Source organism: Zosterops lateralis (assembly GCF_965231275.1).
Source record: "Zosterops lateralis genome assembly, chromosome: 7".
Classification (NCBI taxonomy): domain Eukaryota; kingdom Metazoa; phylum Chordata; class Aves; order Passeriformes; family Zosteropidae; genus Zosterops; species Zosterops lateralis.
Window position 1 is genome coordinate 1,972,924 of NC_139767.1, and position 19,824 is coordinate 1,992,747.

The 19,824-nt window shown below is 49.0% G+C and overlaps 1 long non-coding RNA gene across 1 annotated transcript; it reads left to right on the plus strand.

Moving 5' to 3' along the window:
* Positions 1-137: 137 nt before the first annotated feature.
* On the plus strand, positions 138-18,171 carry LOC310911262. The gene is made up of 3 exons (XR_014590477.1): positions 138-308; positions 1,547-1,656; positions 18,010-18,171. It is a non-coding gene; the product is annotated as an uncharacterized lncRNA (long non-coding RNA).
* The last annotated feature ends 1,653 nt before the right edge of the window (positions 18,172-19,824 follow it).

A 19,824-nucleotide genomic window follows, 5' to 3' on the forward strand; every position in this document is an offset into this window, starting at 1 on the left:
GAATGATGAAAAGCTGTGTTTGTAGCTTAGAAATAAACAGAGGGAAGGAAAATACGGAAGTGTGCAGATGGAGCGGATATTTGGACTAATCCAGGTTCAGCCCTCTGTGGTTTTTGCTGGCGATGGAATTGGGGGGTTAGCGGTTCTGACAGCACTAAATCCCTTTTTATCTCTTCTTCCCTTTGTTGTGGATTTGCAGGGCCGTAGTGTCCGAGTGTAGGGCAGGATCCAGGCGCTGTGGAATGCCTGAAGTGGAGCTTTAAGGCAGCAGAGGACTTGAATCATGGTGGTGTTCACCTCAGGACAAGGTATTTAATGTCAAATCAATGATGTCTCCCAGCCGTGTTTGCTGCTCCATTTAAATTCCTGTTCAATCCAAGCATGCCCTCATCCTTCTGCAATCCCAACAGCCAAACTATTTGGGAATGACTATTTTGTTTCTTTCTACACATTACTGCCTCCTCACAGGTCATCCTCTAAAAACAGATGTTAAGTCTGCTATCCCTTCTCATGCTGGTGTTGCTAAAAAAGCAACAGTCCATTCCCAAATGGGGAGAAATCCCAAAAGAAAAAGATTTCTGTCAGGGTGGAGTGCAGGCGTTTTTGTGCTGATGCTCCTTGTACACTGTGGATATTCTGAGCTTCCTGTAAACCTCAAGATTCTGCCAGACTGCAAGAGTTCTCCCTTGTGCTGACACTTGAACTTGGTTAACGCTGATAAATTAATCCCCTGCTTTAGTTGGTCATTGCTTCCCTTTCCTCAGCATCCCAGTGTGCAGCTGTGTGTCCACCCCAAAAGAGCTGGACATGGCTCTGGCATCCTGCTCCCATCCACCTGTGGAGTGTTGCTCATTTTAGAGCAGCTGAACTGTTTCAGTTCAGGTTTCCTTTCAGGCAGTGGGCTGTTCTCACATGGTGCTGTAGCTTTACACTGGCAGAAACTCACAGAAATTTTTTTCTCTCCCTCTGCAGTTTGGTATTCGCAGAGCGGCGTCAGCCCTGCACACAGCCCGGGTGGTGCTGAGTGTTGGGGAGATCCTGCAGAGCTGCTGCTTAAACCACACTGATAAAGTCTCCAGGCCTCTTCCTTGGGGAGGTGAATCATGGTGTGATGGTGCCTTTTCCAAAAGCAGGGTCAGACAGGGAGCAGGGAAAGGTCAGGACCGTGACCCTTGCTGTCAATACTGTGCACACATGGATCCTTTCCAGCTCCTTGATGGGAAAACCTGGAGCCGAGGACTCACCTTGCCCCTTGAAAGGACAAGTGGAGCTGGAGGCAGCACCTTCCACACCACCAATTTGGGAAGTGGGAACTTCTGTTGTCTCCAGGGATTGGCACTGCTGAGTGACCCCGAGGTGGTCATGACTGTAGGAAGGTGGGGAGTGGGCAGAGGATGGGAAATGGGTGGAGGGCAGAACAATGCAATATGAGGGATGGAGTTTGTAATTGTTGTTTATTTCTCATTAGGACTTTGGTTTCATGCTAAAAAGCCTCAAAAATCAAGCTGGCAGAGGTGCAATAACTAAAAACTTCTCTGCGTTCTAGGAAGCTTTTCTCCTGTGACACCATACCCCAGCTGCTGTTTGCACTGAGACCAAAGTGTGGATCTGGACTCCTTGGAGGCTGAAATGAGGGAATTTATCAGCACATAGCAGGTGAGTGAAAACGGGTGTCTTCTGTGATGTGACTGTGACTTAGAGGGATTGATGTGGTGGCTGCTGTCACTTTGGCCAAGCGTCCTGAGCCTGGAACTTGGGGTCTTCAGGAAGAATTTCTTCATGGAAAAAGATGTTAAGCATTGGAAGGGGGTGCCCAAGGGAGTGACGGAGTCCCCATCCCTGGAGGTGTTCAAGGAAAGGCTGGGGGTGGCACTCAGTGCTCTGGGCTTGGTGACGAGGTGGGGATTAATTCACAGGTTGGTCTTGGCTAGAAAAGACCTCCCAGACCATCAGAATGATCCTGTGATTCTATTTTATGAATGGTCCCTGCTTCTTCCTGCTGTGGCTTTGTGGCTTCCCGTGCCTGGGGACCTGCCTTGTTCCTCTGACACCTGCAGATGTCCATAGGGATTCAGGTCTTACCTTTTTCAGGGGGTCAAATTCACTGTGTTAAGGTTTGGCTGGAAAAATGTGTACAAATCAAACATAATCCATAATCTTGAGCGAGTCCTCCTGCTTAACTCTTGGGCTTTCTGGTGAAAGCATCTCCACGTGCCTCAGAGGCAGGCACTGAGCAAATAAAAATACACCTGCTCCATGAGAAAGCCTTTATTTCTCTTCTTCCATGGAAAGTGCAGTGCTGCTTTATTGTTCCTTAAACACAGCTTTCCTTTTTATGAGCCATAAGCGACGTTCAGGTGCAGCACAGTGACTTTAAATCAGCTCCTCTGGCGTTACACAGATAATATACTGTAAGAAACACCCAACTGGCCCCTTTCTCCTTGTGCTAATTCATGGTTTCAGTGACTTTAGGTACTCTCCTTTCACGAGTTCACTGAGCATAAAAGCCAGTTAAAATTCCAAAGAAGGAAGAAATAACTCAGCTGTGAGCAATATTGAAGCATGTGGGGGCGGGGGCAGTGCTGCCAGAGCCCAGCTCTTAATTCTGAGAGTTTCTCCATGAGAAGAGTGCAGCTGGCACTTTAAAAAGTGAAGTGGTGTGGGGCTGAGCAGGGCATGATGTGATGGGGATGGGTTTTGGGGGGAATTGGTGTGTGCAGAGCCCAGGGTTTGCTTTTAGCCTTTCTGCTCCATTAGGATGTGTGGCTGAAGAGCATCTGAGCCACAGTCTGCTCCAACTTACACCCTGGATTTACAGTAAGATATTGCTGCCGATTTAAAAGGAGCTCTCTGGGATTTATAGGGCTTTTTATAAGCAGGATCAGGAATTTCAGCCATAATCCTGTGCAAATGCATGGGTGTGAGTGGTGATGTGTGCATCTGCATGGCTAATGCAGAGTAATACCCTTGTCCAGCCAGAGCTCAGAGGTGAAATCACAGCAGCACAGCACCGGATAACCATGGCAGTTTGCTCCCACAAAAGTACTTGCATTACAGGGTTATAATGGGATTCAAACCAGGCTCCCAAAGATCCTGGCATGGATAAGGCAGCTGTAACTCTAAAACATGTGGCTGGCTTTCCAACACCCACTGTCATGAGAAAAAACAGCCTCCTTCCATTCTGGAAGTTGCTGTTTGAAAGCATTTTTTTTTAATAGAAGTCTTGATCTCTTTGGGTTTATTGTGGGAAATACATGCAAGACCTTAGCTAAATGAAATGCTGTAACTTCATAATGCCAAGGAGACACCAACATCCCAGTGATGTGAATCCAGGGAGACCCCTCAATCCTAAAACATTGAGCAGGATGGCACTGGAGTGAGCATCACAGTAAGGCTTTTGGGAGGTTTTAACTTACTAAACAGGTACAAGAAAACACTGGGAAACCAACCAGACCCTCTGCAGATGATGCTTCTTGTCATCTTCTGGTTTGAAGCCAGCTCTGATGATGGATGGTGCCTCTTGCCTTTAGGTTAAGGGAGGAAAAAGAACCTCAAGCTCCTCTCGTGTTTGCTGTCTGTACAGTGCTATTTCCAGACTAAAGAAAAAGAGTTAAATTACATTTTAACAGAACAATACTGACAACAGCAAAGGTCAGGAAACTTTTACGTAAGGTCACCCTATCGATTGCAGCAGTGAAAGGAGAGACATCAAATACTTGGCCATGAAAGGCTGAAAAGAAGTAAATTCAGCATGAGATATTGAAACCCAGGCCTCTTTCATATGTGGCAGAGCCTCTGACATAGCAGGTTTACTGTTCAAGCTGAGATATGTTGCCTTGCCAACATATATTCTGAGTTACCCAAGCAGATTTAATGTTTTTGCAGTGGTGACTTTTCCCTTTTATTTTTTTTTTTTTTTTTTGGGGGGGGGACGCTTTTCTGTTTCTTTTCAAAAAAGAAAAAAAATTGTTGCAGAAGATTTCAAACCTACCTAGGAAATGACCTTAATCAATTTAGTTCCACCGATGAGTATGAAAACTCAGATCTTTCTTTTTTGCTTTCTCTGAACATTGTCTTGCCCGCATTGAGCAGGGTGACCGAGTCACAGCTTGAGAGAAAAGTGTGTTTTGTTTGTTGTTTTGTTGTGAGGTTTTTTAAATCCATCCAAGTGGCAGCTCTGTTTTGTCCAAAAGGATTGACGTGACTGACAAGTGTTTTGAATTTCTAAGCTCCGAGGTCTCCAAATGCATGAAAAGCGAATGACACACACATAAAAATGTAAATCTTTGGAAAACAAGCACCAACTACACACAAAAAACATAACAATTCTGCAAAAGGGTGACAGACGCTGCATTCATTCTGGGGTTTTTTTTCCCCTCCCTTTTTCTTTTTAATAAGCCAGTCTTTTTGGGCCACCTACAGGCACATTTGTGTCTCCTGCAGTGGGGAATTGATGCACAATAAGGCAAAGTCATGGTTGTGCATCAGGGTGGGTCTTTCTGCAGCTCCCATCATCACCAGCTCACCAGGATCTTTTCCCATCAGCTCCATGTCCATCGGGGTCACTCCCTGGATCTTGATCCAACGGGCGCACAACACCCCAGTGTCCTCATTGTTTGGGGCTTGGGTTCCAGGAGTCCCAAGGGAGTGAAGCCGCAGGGCAGGACTGTGCCTCCCCCCCGTGCATCCCTGGGAGCATTGTCCCAAGCCTCCTGGAGCTCTGGCAGCCTCAGGGCTGTGCCCATTCCCTGGGGAGCCTGGGCAGTGCCCAGCACCCTCTGGGGAAGAAGCTGTTCCCAATCCAGCCTGAACCTGTCCTGATACAGCTCCATGGCATTCCCTCCTGTCACTCATCACCACAGAGTGGCCAGAAGGTGTGAGAGGGAAGGAAAGGCACATCTCTGGTCTCCCAAGCAGCAAGCTGGCTTCTCCCTTCTTCCAGGAATCCCATCACAGCCTTGTCACTCACTGTCCTGGGCAAAGACTGTTTGGCTCAGGATTATCCATGACAACTGTATGGAGTTACTCTAGAGAGTGTTTTAATAATTTTTGCCTCCTGTTAACATAACTGAGACCAGACCACCTAAATGCAGGATGTGACTTCACAGAGCAGCCCAGGAGCCCTCTGTGGCATGGCCCTGCTCCCTCCTGGCTCTCTTTTCCCTTGTGGCCGGATCCAAGATGTGGGAATGCTGCACTGTGTGGAGGAGGCTGAGCCCTTGATGACACAATCTGGAGCTCTTGTTCCCAACTCAGCCACCCTGTTCCAGGGCATGCTGGAATCTCAAGGTCGTGCCTTTGGTGGGTGGTAGCTTTCTAAAGAGGAGTGGTGGTGGAGAGAGAGGTTTTCTTCCCATTTCCCATCCTGTCTGGCCTGGTGAATGCCACGTTTTGGTTGAGGGGTCTGAGAGAGCAAGGGAAGCAGTCAGTTGGAAAGGCGATCCTGCAGCTTCCCCTCAGTTCAGCTCCAGTGCTTCCTCATGGCTGCTTTATGGGAAGTTGGCTGGCAGAGGAGAATCCATACTTCCCTTTGCCCTCCATCTATAAAACACCAGAGTGTTTGGGATTCCTGCTTCCAGGAGAGAATAGCCCTCATTGTACTCCTGGAGAAAAAACAGGAGAGGGAGAAGGAGACTCTTCCCGGTGCACGCTGTGGCTCCCTTGGCTGAGAGGCAGCCTCGCTCACCCACGTTTGATTTTTGGCATTATTCGAGGCTTTCTAAACCTTGCCTGAGTTCTGTCTGTCTGTGGAGCAAATGCCAGGCATTCTTTGCTCAATCTAATTGTGGGATGAGGGTGATGGAGCCTAGGAAATCCCTGGGAAGTGATGGAAAGTGGATTTTTTTCCATCAGCAGCTCTGGTAGTTTGCTGTCTTCCCTGGGCACTATCTCAGCTCCTTTGCATTTGATGGTCTCCTGGTCCTGCTTCTGCCAAAGATATTTCAGGTTGAAAGCCTGGACTTTGTTGCCATAAGGCCTCCGTTAGCAGTAGTTAAGCTAAGGAGTTGGTTCCTGTGCAGGCCCATGGGAACCAAACCTGAGAAATGAGGCCTGAGAATCTGCAGATACAAGGAACAATGTTTAAAGGACTTAGTAGAGCATGTAGTACATATAGGTATACAAATTACTTGTGAAATATGATTACATGGTTACCAATAAAATGTTTTCTATGGTGGGAGTTAAGCTTAGAAAATTAACCTTTATTTTAGCTAAAGCAAACGTGCAAAATTTATAGCCGTTAGAAAGGTTACCTGGAAGATGAATGTGAATGTTTAAAGTAAAGTACGTAGGAGACTGCACGTAGGCTGATGAAGTAAGACTTGTAACAAAGGTATAAAAGATGAGCATCTTTGTAACCAACTTGGGACACTGACTTTGAGACGCTAGTTCTCAGGTCCCCAGGGTCCTGAATAAAGCACCGCATAAACTGACACTCTGTTGGCTTGTGTTTTCTCTCGGGATTGCGGAACAACTTCAGGTTGGAAACTCCCAGACAGGTGAACACCCAGTGTGTCTGAGAGGAGGTGACTGCTTGGCTCAGCCCCTGGAAGTCTGGATGCAAACCTGAAGTGCATTAAACCTTCTCCAAGAGTGGGGAGTGGGGGATGTTCACACTTTGAAAAGCTTTCTGAGCTTTCCAGTGTCTGCTGCTTCCAGTCAGGCTGGAATCCAAAAGTGAAAAGGCCCATGAAAGTGATTAATAAGGAACAAAAACCAGATCCTGAGACAGGTTCAGCTCTGAACATGGCAGCTCTGAAATCGTGGGCTTGCAGCAGTCTCTTGCTTTCCTCAGGTAGGTTTGCTCTTGGAGAGCTGGAAATCCATTTTTCACGCTTCATTCCCTTCCAGGTGCTGTTTGTATAAGAGTTAGGAATGTCTCCAGGTGTAAAATTTCCAGTGTCTGCTGGCATCCGTGTCTTATACTCCTTTATGTGTCTAGAAACTCTGGTCCAGGCAGTTTGGGGAAGTGAAGGGGATTTACTTGCAGGGTGGGTAAGTGCTCCTGTATACGTGGCCTTCTCCCTGAGCCGCCCATAGATCTGGTGACAGTCTCTTTTCCCTGAGGTCAGTGATAAATTCCAAGACACCTCTCAGCCTGGATTTCTTCCTAGGAAGTTTCTTGTTTCCCCCCTGCTCTGAGAGACCACGGCTTGTTGCCTGTTAGGAAGGAGAGGCTGTTTCCCATTCGTGCCAAGGAATGTCTACCCAGAAAAAGACACCTTTGGAGGTGGTACCACCCCAAAGATGAATTGTTGTCCCACAGGCTGTAAAAGGAAGCAATGTACAGCACCAGAAATATTACTTGGGATCTCACAAATCCCTTCTCCTTTCCCTTGGTAAGTGACCAACCCTTTCCACTTTCCAAGCAGTTGGAATACGTCCATGTCGCTGAGGAGCTAAAGCTGTCTCAGCTTGCAGGGTAATGGAAAAGGGAACTTTAAATGAACTGCGGGTTTGTGTTACACATGTTGCACACGCTATACCTTCCTGCAGGGAGTCATCCTGAGCTGATTTAATCACCTTTCCTCTTCCACTGACAGCTGGAGTTGTGCATTAGAGGAAGATTATAAAGAAGAACAGTTCAAAACAAGGCTCTGAGGTAACCCATCAACCCATTCCTCATAGGAGAGGGATGGAGACAACAGCTGGGGGAAGAGCAAAGCTGTTTGACTGTTTCCAGGACCTGTGGTTCATAGCTAAGGAAGGTTTTTTTCCCCTTTGCTGCTCTAAGATATAAATTAAGCTGCCCTCTTAACCAGAAACACATTCAGTTCTGATTTTGAGTCAGCTGAGGTGTTGTTTGAGCTTTATCATAGTGTGCAGCCTCTCTGGGTGCTCCTGTTGTTCATTTGCAAGGAATGAAGGTGAGAGCTTGGATTTGGGAGAGCCAAGAAGCCCACATTGAAGTGGAGGGCTGTTTTTAGCAGCAGCATCTGCTCGATAGCCAGCACTGTATTCATCGGGATGGAAAAACTGATCAGGTGTTTTTCTGGATTGCTTCACTGTTCTCTGCCTCCTGTGCTCTTCTTGTCCTCCTCCTGCAAACCTGAGGCTGGGAAAGCTCTTTTGCCTCCAACTCCAGGAGCCTTATCTCTGCCTTACAGCCAGGAGCAGGGCCCTGTCCTATCTGGTGCTGCAGGCTCTGGGCGAGCTGGCTCCTGGAATCCAGCAGGGCTGGAATGAGCACCAAGCTCTCTGCTCATCCTTTCCAGGTCCTTTCCTGCTGAGGGATGTTTCTCTGGGGCCCTTGATGCACATGACAAGGGGTGATGCTTTGTAAAAGCCATTTTGGAGCTGCTGAGTGCCTCAGCCTCCCCTGCTGCACTGGTGGTCCCGCTGCCAGCAGTGTGGCTTTGTGAGAAGCAATAGCTCCTGTTAGATTATCCAATAGATTTGGGAAAAACCAGAAAAGCCACTCCTCAGGGTAAAAGCAGGTCTGTTTTCCCCCGTTTGTTGTGCAGTTGTGTCCGTGCTGGTTTTTCCAGTGGTGTCTGTGCCTCACGTCCTGATAAAAGCCATGTGCTCCTCAGCGTTCCCGGAGGGATGTGCCTGCTCTGGCAGCAAGCCTTGAGCTGCTGAGTCCAATTCCTACTCCCTCTGTCTGGAAGCCCCTTGGTAGGTGATCCCAGCCCAGGTGAGAGCTTCCCATCCATATCCAGCTGTTCACAAAGATGTGGAGGTCTCTTCTCTTGGCTGTCACCCCTGGAAGTGCCTTTTCCTTGTGGCTCCTGAGGGAGAGGTTGCCCACAGCCTCTTCCAATTCATGCTTGACAGACTGAACCAGCTTCCTGTGAAACCCCTCCAAAATAATTTAAGTCTCTTTTGGTTTACAGTGAAATCCGCTGACTTTATTCCTCCAGCACCAGCAGCCAGTTGTTTTTGTGCAAGTCTAATACAGGTTAGTAATATGTCATGGAATAAAGTTATAGCTTTTTCTGCAGTGCCAGACACTTGGAAGCATCTGGTGAGATAGAGAAGTACCCAGCATGGATAAATCATGTTTAAAAAGCTTGCAAAATTTAACTGCTTGTTAAACTGCCTTATTTTTTCTTGTGTGTATGCTTCCACCTTGGGGGCATGTCCCCAGCTGGCTGGCAGTGAAAGCCTAGCCCAAAGGATGCTCTGTAGTGGGAATGTTCTGAATTCAGTTTTATACCTCATTTACTAGGGATTGCCTTTAAAAGCTGATTCTTCAGGAAAAAAAAATAGATTTCCTTTACTCACTTGGCAAAGGCAATATTTTGTGCAGGGTTCTTGTCAGAGCATCTGTTGCCTTTGTTTAAAACCCAGCTTATTGAGCTGTGCTTTGTAAATGTTTAGTACAGCATATTACTGATCTTGTAATTCCCTGCTCCTTCTAAAAATAGGATATGATGTCCTCTCAGATCCAAATACCTTTGCCTGTTGGGACTGGAGTTTTCCAGCTGAGGTGTCTGCCTTGGACCTATTTCTTCTGGAGAAACACCAGCTCAGAGTGGAACAGCCACTCCTGAGAATAAAATTGTGGAAAACCAAATAATTTTGCAGGCTAATGCAAGTGTGGATCTTGTGGAAAAGGCAAAGGGGAAAGAAGAGAGGCTGTATTAGCTGATTCCCTGAGTATGCCTGTACCTGGGCCATGTTTGATCTTTCCTCTGAGCTGTCCTTAGTTTATGCAAGCCTGAGGGCTTTGGCCACAAGAAGTTGAGTAGCCTGTCCTTGAGGGAGCTTTATCTCCATTTGGTGGCTTCCAGTGGGATGAAAAGGGGCACTGAGCTGGCTGGAAACACGAGCAGTTTGCAGTTCATGCTTTTATCAAATTTAAGACCATTTTTAATACAGTTTAGTTTCTTTTTAAAGACAGAACATATCCCAACTGGAAGAAGTTATGTGGTTTCCAGAACATGTTAAAATCTGGATTAATTAATCACACTGAGGTGTCCCTTGGGCACACCTAAAATCATCATCAAGTTTTGTCTCCAGTTCCACAAGAAGGATCCTGAGGGGCTGGAGTCTATCCAAGGAAGGGAATGGAGCTGGGCAAGGGGCTGGAGCACCAGGAGAGGCTGAGGGAGCTGGGAAAGGGACTCAGCCTGGAGAAAAGGAGTCTCAGGGGTGAGTCCCTGACAGGAGGGGACAGCCGGGGGGGTCGGGCTCTGCTCCCAGGGAACAGGGACAGGAGCAGAGGGAACAGCCTCAGGCTGGGCCAGGGGAAGGGCAGGTTGGACACCAGGAGGAATTTCCCCATGGAAAGGGTTGTCAGCCCTTGCGAAGGGGCTTCTGAGGGAGGTTTGGAATCCTTATCCCTGGAGTTGTCCAGGGAACAACTGGATGTGGCACTCAGTGCTCTGGGTAACAGCTGAAGGTTGGACTCGATGATCTTGGAGGTCTTTTTGAACCTAAATGATCCTGTGGTCATAAAACCAGCAGGACGTGGAGTTGCCCACTCGAAGGGCAGGACCCCCAGTGGTGGCAGCCTGGCAAGGACCAGCACCAGTGGGCAGCTGCTGTGGCTGCTGGGAAAGGAGCATCCCAGTTCTGTAGGTGGTGGGCACCTTGGACTTTTGGGCCACCTCCAGCCTGGGGCCTGCAGAATGTGCCAAAGGGGCACAGCTGTGGGAATATTCTGCTGAGGAGCCTGTCACCCTGTCACATTGCAAATGGGTGTCAGAGGGAATTGTGTGCTGTTCCCCAGCCTCTGGAAGCAGTGACACAGGGCACAAACAGCCTGGGGTTCAGGAGCTGCCTGGCTGCTCTCCCAGAAAGGAATCTGTGGGTTTTTTCTCTTCAGGGTAGCTCTGAAAGTGAAGATATTCAAAACTAAACAACAACAACAAAAAAATCATGCTTTCATGAGCTAAAACCTCCAGCCTGTTGTTTTTCAGCTGAAATCTCCCACCAAGATTTCTGCCCACACCAGATAAGACAGGAGGGTGTGAGTGGGGTATTATGGACAGTTTCTGGATGCATCATATCCCAGAGATTTGCTCCGGGGAGTGATGCAAGGGGACATCTACCCTGGAACACCCTTTATGTTCAATTCATGAGCGATTTGCTGCGAACAAATGAGGACGGGTGTGATCTGCATGAGAAAAGCTCGGATCAGAGAGGGCCGGGGGCTCCAGCTGCAGGATCCCGCTCCATTCCCTGCCTGCTGGGGTGGCTGGGTGGGCTCAGGAAGGCCACCTTGGTGGCAGCCCAGCTTCCAGGGAGAGCAGCAGAGGTAGCCGAGGGGCTCCCAGAGCAGCTTTGGGAGCTGAGGGTGGAAAACTCGCTGGATTAACTCGTCCAGCAAGCTCTGCTCAACAAAATCTGAGCTGATTCTGCAGGGCTTGGCCTCAGCATTTATGTTTTGGGGCAAAGAATGGCCAAAACCTGTGCAAGGCATTGTTATCACTGACCATGCACAGTAAAATGAGCTTCTGCAGTGCTGCCCTTGCAGGGACAGAGGCAGGGGTGGTGTTTGGGCGATGCAGGGAGTGCCAAGACCAGGAACAAACTTCCTGAGGATTTAGGCAAAGGTGTAAAAAGGCAAAGAAAATTCCTGCAAAGTGAGAGGTGGTTTTGACTGCTGCCTTCCAGAGGAGATAGCCAGAGGTTGGGGGTCTGGCCACTCTTCCCAGTTTTGCTGTTTTATCCCTTCCCATCCCAGCGCTGACCAGGAGAGTTTGGTACCCCAGCTGTCGTTGCCTCTGGCAACCTGTTGCCCTTGGCAACACTCCTGCCCCGGTGCTTGTGTCCTTTTAACCAGTGTGAAAGGAAGGGCTTCTGCTGGGGTTACTTCTCTTGGAGCTGACATTTCCCTCCTCTCTCGATTACTCCATCGCCTGCTTCTTTTCAATCCTGCTGGAAATATTTAGGTGCAAGGGGCACTGCTCAGCAGAGTATTTAGCCCAAGCAGATTAAGGAAAGGCAGGAAGGGCTTCTGATTGTGCTTTATCTGTAGCATAGGTGTTAAAGATGTATTTGTGAGCCAGTCAGAGAAGAATGCTAAGGAAATCCTGTTTGGGTTAATCTTGTTTAATTTTATAATAAAAACCAGATGGCTGGCCATCTGGTGCTTCTTGCAATCAAATATCTCACAATTAACAGTAATTTACTTGCCCTGAGACTTCCATGATCTTCATGTGCTTTTTTTTCCCTCCAACCTGAGCCTGTGTGGTCCCTTCCCAGAGGAAGGCTGAACGCGAGGCTGCCTGTGGAAAGCTGTGATGGAGAGGCTCCTGGGAGGCATCTGTCTTCCTCCTGGATTTCCCCCCCAAAACAGAGGTTAGGCAGCACATCTTGTGATTTTCTGACCCTGTAGGACCCATGTTCAGGATAAGCAAAGGGAAGGACTGTGTAAACCTATAGATGGGTCATTGCAAGGTGTGTAAGTCAGCACTTAAGGAGAATATACAAATTAAATCTACATTTTTCACCAGGCCGTGGGATTTCTTCAGAACTCAAAATGGTTATACCTAAAGTGGCTTTGCTCCAGCAGTTGGGGTTGCTGGATGTAATTAAACTAGATGCAAGCATACTTGGCACTAGGAGAGCTTTCTGAGGGAATTAGCAGCAAGATGGGATGCACAATAAAAATCCATAGAGTGAATATAGAATCAGATAATCACAGGATGATTTGGGTTGGAAGGAACCTTAGAGATCATCTTATTCCACCTCCTGCCATGGGCAGGGACACTTTCCACTATCCCAGGTTGCTCCAAGCCCTGTCCAGCCTGGCCTTGAACACTTCCAGGAGTCCAGGGGCAACTACAGCTTCTCTGGGCAACCTGTGCCAGGCCTTCAGCACCCTCACAAACAACATTTTTCCCCCAATATATACTAATTTTCTGTGCAGTCTCTCCTCCAGGAGTTTGAGAGACCCCCAGGATTCGTTATTCCCAGAGCTGACAATGGCCTCTTCAGGAACTTCAAGTCCCTTGAATCTGCCCTTCCCCAGCCACCTCTGTTGCTGAGCAGCATCAATAGTGAATGGGGATAAATGAATTCCAGATGAGAGCTCTGCATGCCGGTAGGTAGGAGCTCTCCAGGCATTCCTGAGTGATTGCTGCCTGTTTACTATCCCAATATTTTTTTGTTAGCAGATTAAGAGAAAAGAAATGAGCTTTTCACTTCCTTCTCCTCCACAAAATCAGCTTGGTGTGCACTCAGGGAATCAGGCCATGGAGCTAAAGGATATATTCAGCTCCTGGGGTACCTCAGTGCTGCTATGCTCCACCTCCAAGCTGTTTATTTAAATATAGAGGAGCCTTCTGGAGGGTTCATTTCTCCAGGGTTCCCAGAGGGGCTGTCAGGGCAGCAGTGGGGTTGATAGAGCCAGCAGGGATAGGGTTTCACGCTGCCCCAACTGCCAGATGATCCCAGCTCAGCCCAGGAGTGGATCTGACATCCAGCCTGAGCACCTCACCTTCCAGTGCAGATAGGGGCAGCTGGGTAAACAGTGATTGCTGCAATAGCACGAGCACACAGGTCAGCTAAATTGTTATTGTTAATATTAATGGTCACTGTTAGAGCACTGGGAAAATGCTGCCTGTGATGGTCCAGGAACTGTGTGTATAGAATCATGCATGAGCATTTCTAGGCAAGTGCTGCTCAGCTCACAGTGTCTTTTGGACCTGTTTCCCCCTTTTCTTTCTCCCTTTTTCCGTGTGGGACCGGGGCAGACTCTTTGGCCTTTTGATGCTGCTTTCCCTTCACCTAATGCAGTTTTTTGGGTGTTTTTACAGTGTCTTTTTCTGAAGGAGAAGAATGGATGGGGCTTGGAGCAACCTGGTATAGTGGAAGGTGTCCCTGCCCAGGGCAGAGGATTGGAATGAGGTTTTTAGGGTCCCTTCCAACACAAATAATTCTGTGATTCTCTGATGATGGCAGGTAACTCCACAGGATTTTCCTGAGGGATGTGCTGCTTGGGATGTCACTAAGGATGTGATTACAAGCTTTGCTCCAAACTCTGCTCCAAATCCAGTGATTTTCCCACCTACCCAGTGATTTATGTGGAGTAGATGGAGGCTGTGGGGCTCTCCAGGTAGGATTGCTCCCACATGAACCTTCCCCATCCTTGTTCCTGGTTCTGGCACAGCACAAGCACCCACCACAGGTGATGTCTGATGCATGTTCTGCCCAAGGGTGTGTGGAACTCGAGGCTTGCTCAGTCCTGCTCTTCTCCCTGCCACTTAGACACTTAAAATGATTGACCCTGCAGGTTTCACCACCCCATTCCTGCCTCTCCCCAGACTGGAGCAAGCCTGGATGCCCAGCATACCTCTGGCACTGCCTTGAAGGGTCCCTGCTACCCCTGGTAGGCAGGGGAAAGCCAAGAGGCACTGGGGACAAATAAATGCTGCTGAATCAGCCATGCCAGGAAGTGAACCTTGTTATTGAGGAGAGCTGGATCTTGCCAGCACAATAGCTGGATTACGAAGCTATTTCCTCCAATTACCTTCTCTGTCAAACCTCTGCGTCGTCTGGTACTGGGAGAGCTCGGATTCAAATTCATTGTGAACCGGGGCAACGACACCAGAGATTTCTAAATTAATATCCTGCCAAGAGGAATTGAGCCTGCTTTTTCCAATCTTGTCAGTTCTGATTCCTTTGCTTGTCAGGGAAATCTTGGGCCTGCCATCTGTTTTCAAGGGCACGGGGTAGGGGAGCTGTGGATTGCTCAGCCCAGTGTGGTGAGTTTGCAGTGCAGCAGCTGCAGGGAGCTTTGGGAGGAAAAAATAAAGCAAAAACGGTTAGTGGGCCATTCCTGGCACCTGGCAAAGAGCAGAGAGGGAGACCAGAGGCACAGGGTGCTGGTGAGAAGGAAAAAGAGGGCATGACCTCTTCCTTGGAACAGTGGGAATGTGCACAGCAGAGTGGAGTGGGATGAATTACTGCCCTCTTCACGTCTGCCCAGTCGAGAGTCGTCAGCCATTCTGGATGCATTAACCATGGTCTGTTTGCTCCACAGGCTGGATTAAACATATTCAACTGAATGCCAAAGGACTCCTTTGCACTGCAGAACCCACAGACCTCAACATTTCCAGGAAAGGAGTAGCTCCTATGGCACTGAGCTGGGCTCTGTCTTACCCTAAATACATGGGTTTATAAGTTGGGATGGCCTTGGGAAGGAGATCTCCACAGCTGATGATGGGAATGATGTGGGAAGGTGGGATGTGGAGTAGGAGGGGAAATTGGGATGGTGTGCATATCCTTGTCTTGTTACAGACAGATTTCAGAAAGAGGAGGATGCAGGGTGTAGGGCAGGGCTGTGCAGTGGCAGGGAACAGCTCAGTGCCTGGCACGCCTCCTTCTGTAGGAGCAGATTTGGGGCGATGCTTTGTGTCCCTCCTTCTGGCTCGGGATGGGTGGAGGAGTCTGATGGGGCAGCCCAGAGCTGAGTTCCCCCAGCTGGTGCCACTGGGGCTGCACAGCTCCTTTGTCACATCAAACGCTGTCCCTGGGCACCCAGCCAGGGCGTCACCCCTCTGCAAAGGGCCCGCCAGCCCTGGGTGCCAGCATTCCCACCCAGCCCTTGGGAAGGGACACCTGCTTCCCCCCTGCCATCAACTGCAGCTGCCAGCCTGGGGACTGTCCCCGCGCCTGGGGCCGTGTCCCTTCCCTCCCTGCCCTGCAAAGGCTCCGGGGGCAGGCAGTGCTGTCAGTGCCAGCTGGGAAGGGGGAGGCTGTTGCTGTGCTAGTGGGAATTTGGAGAGGTTTCCAGACTCTCTCCCCCGTGAGCTGTTTGTACAAACCATCTGCCCGGCCCAGGACCGAGCTGGGTTCTGTGGGGAGCGTGGTGGAGCTGGAAACACACGGCCATGGGTGATACCCTTCTCCCTCAATACCATCCCCCACAGCCTGCCTGTGGCTGGCCGCGCTGCTCAGCCCCTCACAGAAGGCTGGGAAGATGGGCAGCTCTCGGGATGCCCCAGCAGCTGCATGGCCGTTTTTATCACCCCCTGTACACCCAGCAGCCACTCCTTTATCTCTGTTCCCAGCATCCTGCCGGAGGCTGGAGCTGGAGAAACCTGTCTGTGTCACCTTTGGCTGCTGTGCCCACCCGCAGGGCCTGGCTGGGTGTTGGGGACAGCGGGGATGTTGTGCCTGGGAAATGCCGCTCACGGCTGCCGGGGCTCCCTCCGCCAGGCCTTTGTAAATCCCGGCAGATGTGGTTTAGAAAACTTCAGCTGAGGCACGCTCGCTCTTCAGATGGCTTCCGAGGAAATTTGCACTTCAGTGGCTGCGCGGAAAAATGGTGTTTTCAAAGTGAAAATGAAATGGAAACCAGCCTTCCCCCCTCCCTCCCCCAGCAAAGCAGCGTTTGCAAAGTGGGGCCTCTGTTTTGAGATATTTGAAGCACACAGACGTCCTTCTTTCTGCTTCTTCCGCTTTGCTGTTCTTTTCTTTGCTTCTATTTCCCGTATTTTCTTTATGTCTCGAGTCCATTCCCAGGCAGCTCTCAGCTCCCCCTGTCACCTGTAGGGTGTAGGGTGTCAGGAGAGGGCTGCTGGAGGGTTGTCTGGTGTGTTAAATCCTGTTATTTTCCATTTCCTTGGAGGTAAAATGAGCTCAGAACTGAAACTCTCTATAGAAACTTGCTGCTTTTTCCATAAATCAGGCTTTATAATTTATGCCTGCTTCCCTGAGGCTGTGTCTGTGAGCCTTGGGTCCTGCCTTGCATGGGAAGGAAAGGGGATGGCTCCACAGGAGCTGCTGGCTTACCTGTGAATAGGGAGCCTGCTTGCACTGACAGCTCCATAAAATCCTCAAAATCCTCACGTCCTGCTGCATATCCTTCCCTCTCTGGCTGAGGAGATGATTGGGGCTCCTTTTGGCAAGTGGATGTTCAGGACAAGGGGCAGTGGATTCAGTTTGACAGGGAGCAGGGTTAGATGGGGTATTGGGAAAAATGAGGGAAAATTTGGGAAAAATGAGGCAGTAGTTGCCAGAGAAAATGTGGTTGCCTTATCCCTGGAAGTGTCCAAGGCCAGCCTGGACAGGGCTTGGAGCAGCCTGGGATAGTGGAAGGGGACCCTGCCGATGGCAGGGGGTGGAACTGGATGGTCTTCAAGGTCCCTTCCAACCCAAACCAAACCACTCCATGACACTGTGTGCAGCATTCCACACACTGTGTCCACAGAGTGGATTTCAGGACAAGAGGATGTGCTGTGTGAACTTGTGTATGAGCTCAGACAAGGTGTCCTGAGCATGGAGACCTCATGAAGGGGGGATGCAGAGGGATCCCCAAGTGTTGCAATAGATGGAGAGGAGCAGAGGCTGCACATCCCAGATCCTGAATCCCAGGGCTGAGCCCTCAGGGATGGTATGAGGGAGGCCGGGATGGGCTCTGGGGATCATTCAGCCCTCAGGAATGGTGTGAGGGAGGCCAGGCCCAGGTCTGTGGATCATTGAGCCCTCAGGGATGGTGAAGGAGCCCAGCCCGGCTCTGTGGATCAGTGGCCACAGGACCCCCGTGTCCGTGCTGTGTACGAGGCGCTGCTCACGCGGCCTCGGCCGAGCCTGAAGCTCCTTTCAGGAGAGGGAGAGGGGAGCAGATGTCTCATTCTTGCGGCTCACAATGCGGCCCCCCCAGCACAGCGATCCATCAGGGGGCTCAGCACGGCCCCACAGAAAAGTCCCTGACACGTTTTTACAGCAGGGCCAGGTTCTCACCACTTGTGTGCATTGGTGCCCCTTGACAAATAGCTCTTGGCTCTGGTTTTGTTCAGAGTCACGCTGGTGTCAAGCATGGGGCTCCCATTCAAGTGCCCACCAACAGTGGCCCACAACTCTCCATTTCCTCCCCTTTTCTTGCTTTGTTTCCCTGTGACAGTCACTCAGGGATTTTTTTTTTTTTTTTTTTTTTTTTTTTTAATCTCATTGGGCATTTTTAAAGACAATTTTCAAGGAGCAGAGCACAGTGCCTCTGTAATATGGGCTATAAAATGCCCTGAGAGTACATGAGGTGAGGAATTCCTGTTTGCATGGTTGTGTTGCTGACACAACATTTAATTGCATTTTTTTCTTTCTTTTTTTTTTAAGGCAACTTTTCCAACAAGTTGATTTATGGAGCTGGCTGGCAAAGCCTTGAATGCGTTGAGAAATACGACTCCTACAGTGGACTGGTGCATCATTAATGAATGGTTCCTCTTTAAACTGGGAGCTGTGCTGGAAAAACCCATGGAATCCAGTCATGCATCCCAGGTGCACAGTGCCACTGGGACGTTCTGTGGGGAGCTTCTGGTTATTAAAATTTGAGTTTATAACTGAGGAGTCCTTTGTATCCCCTGGGCTGCGGCTTTGTGCTGTGTCTCTCCATCTGCGCTGACTCCTCTTGTGTACTTTGTGTAAAGACAGACTCCTCTGACTTCAGCGAGCTTGTTGTCTGCTCAGAGAGCGTTTTCCATCACTTGAGGCTGGAAGGGAAGAGGATTTATGGAATGGGGAGCATGAGGCACCAGCTCAGCACATACCAGAGTGAGTATGTAAGTGCTCGCAGGTCAGAGATGGAAGTGCGCAAGTGGTCTTGATCATCCTAAAGCCATTCTGTGTTCCCAGCTCCAAGGACGGAGCAGAGAACGTGCACCGTGGTTTGCACAGGAGCATTTTCAGCTTTTCTAAGGAGTGTTTTCCTTCTGCTCTGGTCTTGCATCTCCTTCTAATTAGTCTCAGCCTGTTAATGGACTTAGAGGTGCCCAGCTGAACTTGTGTTTGAAAATGCTGCAGGTTTGTTATCTCCTTATGGTCTTAGCCTCCACTCCCTTCAATTCTGGCAAGACCACTATGATGTCTGTGACCTCTCAGGGTTTCTCTCTCCTCCTGACCTGGTGATGTCCCCCCTGCTGCCATCATTATGGAGGTTTTTGGTGGCCCTTCCTATGTCTTACACTTTGTCTAGAGATCAGCTTCCACTCCAGCCTTTAAAGTCATCTCCTGTTTCTTTCAGCCAGGTAAAGCCTGCGGGGATCCTGTGGCAGATAATGTGAGAGTCTCGCCTGGTAATTAAAAAGTCAGGATCTGTAATTAAAATTTCCATAAAGCTCTCAACCCTAAGGTGTGCCTTTATCCCCCCATTAATTAGCACAGGGAAGGGACACTCCTGTCTAGAGGCAGAGGATAAAAACAGGAGCAGGGACGAAACAGAATTGGATCCTTTGAATGATAAATATTATTCCCTTCATGCCTTAAATAAAATGAGAGCTTGGCTAAAACCAGTGGGGTTTTAACTGTTGGAAGCACTGACTTAAAAAGAATTGGAGGAAATAGTCCTGGAATAGGCACTGGAGACCTCTTCCAGCAGATTCCTGTCATTCCAAGGCAAGCCCAGAAATACCTGTGTGATTCTTGGGAAATGTTTGTTTGACCTGTTTCTGAGACTGCTGAAATGTTCTTTTTTCTTCAAACAGGAGGCTCAGGAGCTCCCACGGCTTCTCGGGTTGGCGTGTTAACCCTCGTGAGCTGTGGCTTTGGGAAGACACCAAGTATTGGAAGCGCTGTTAGCACATCATTATTTCCTTTAAATTTTTTTTTTTTTTTTTTTTTTTTTTTTTTTTTTTTTTTTTTTTTTTTTTTGATTAGCAACTTGGAAGAAGTTTAAAAACTCTTCCCTGAGAGGGACTGTCTGAGAACGTTTTTTTCCCAAACCTTCATTCGGAATTGATTATCCAGTCCTATTTACTGGAAGGAGAACTTGATGTACCTCCATATAAATCTACAGGCAGCAGGACTTGTGCTGCCAGATTCAAAGGGAAGAGTCCCTTTGCGCTGAGGGCAATATCCAGCAAAAGCAGATAGTGTCTGACAAAGATTGTTAATACTGAGGATTCAAAGGTGGCCAGGCTGCAGAGCACAGCAACT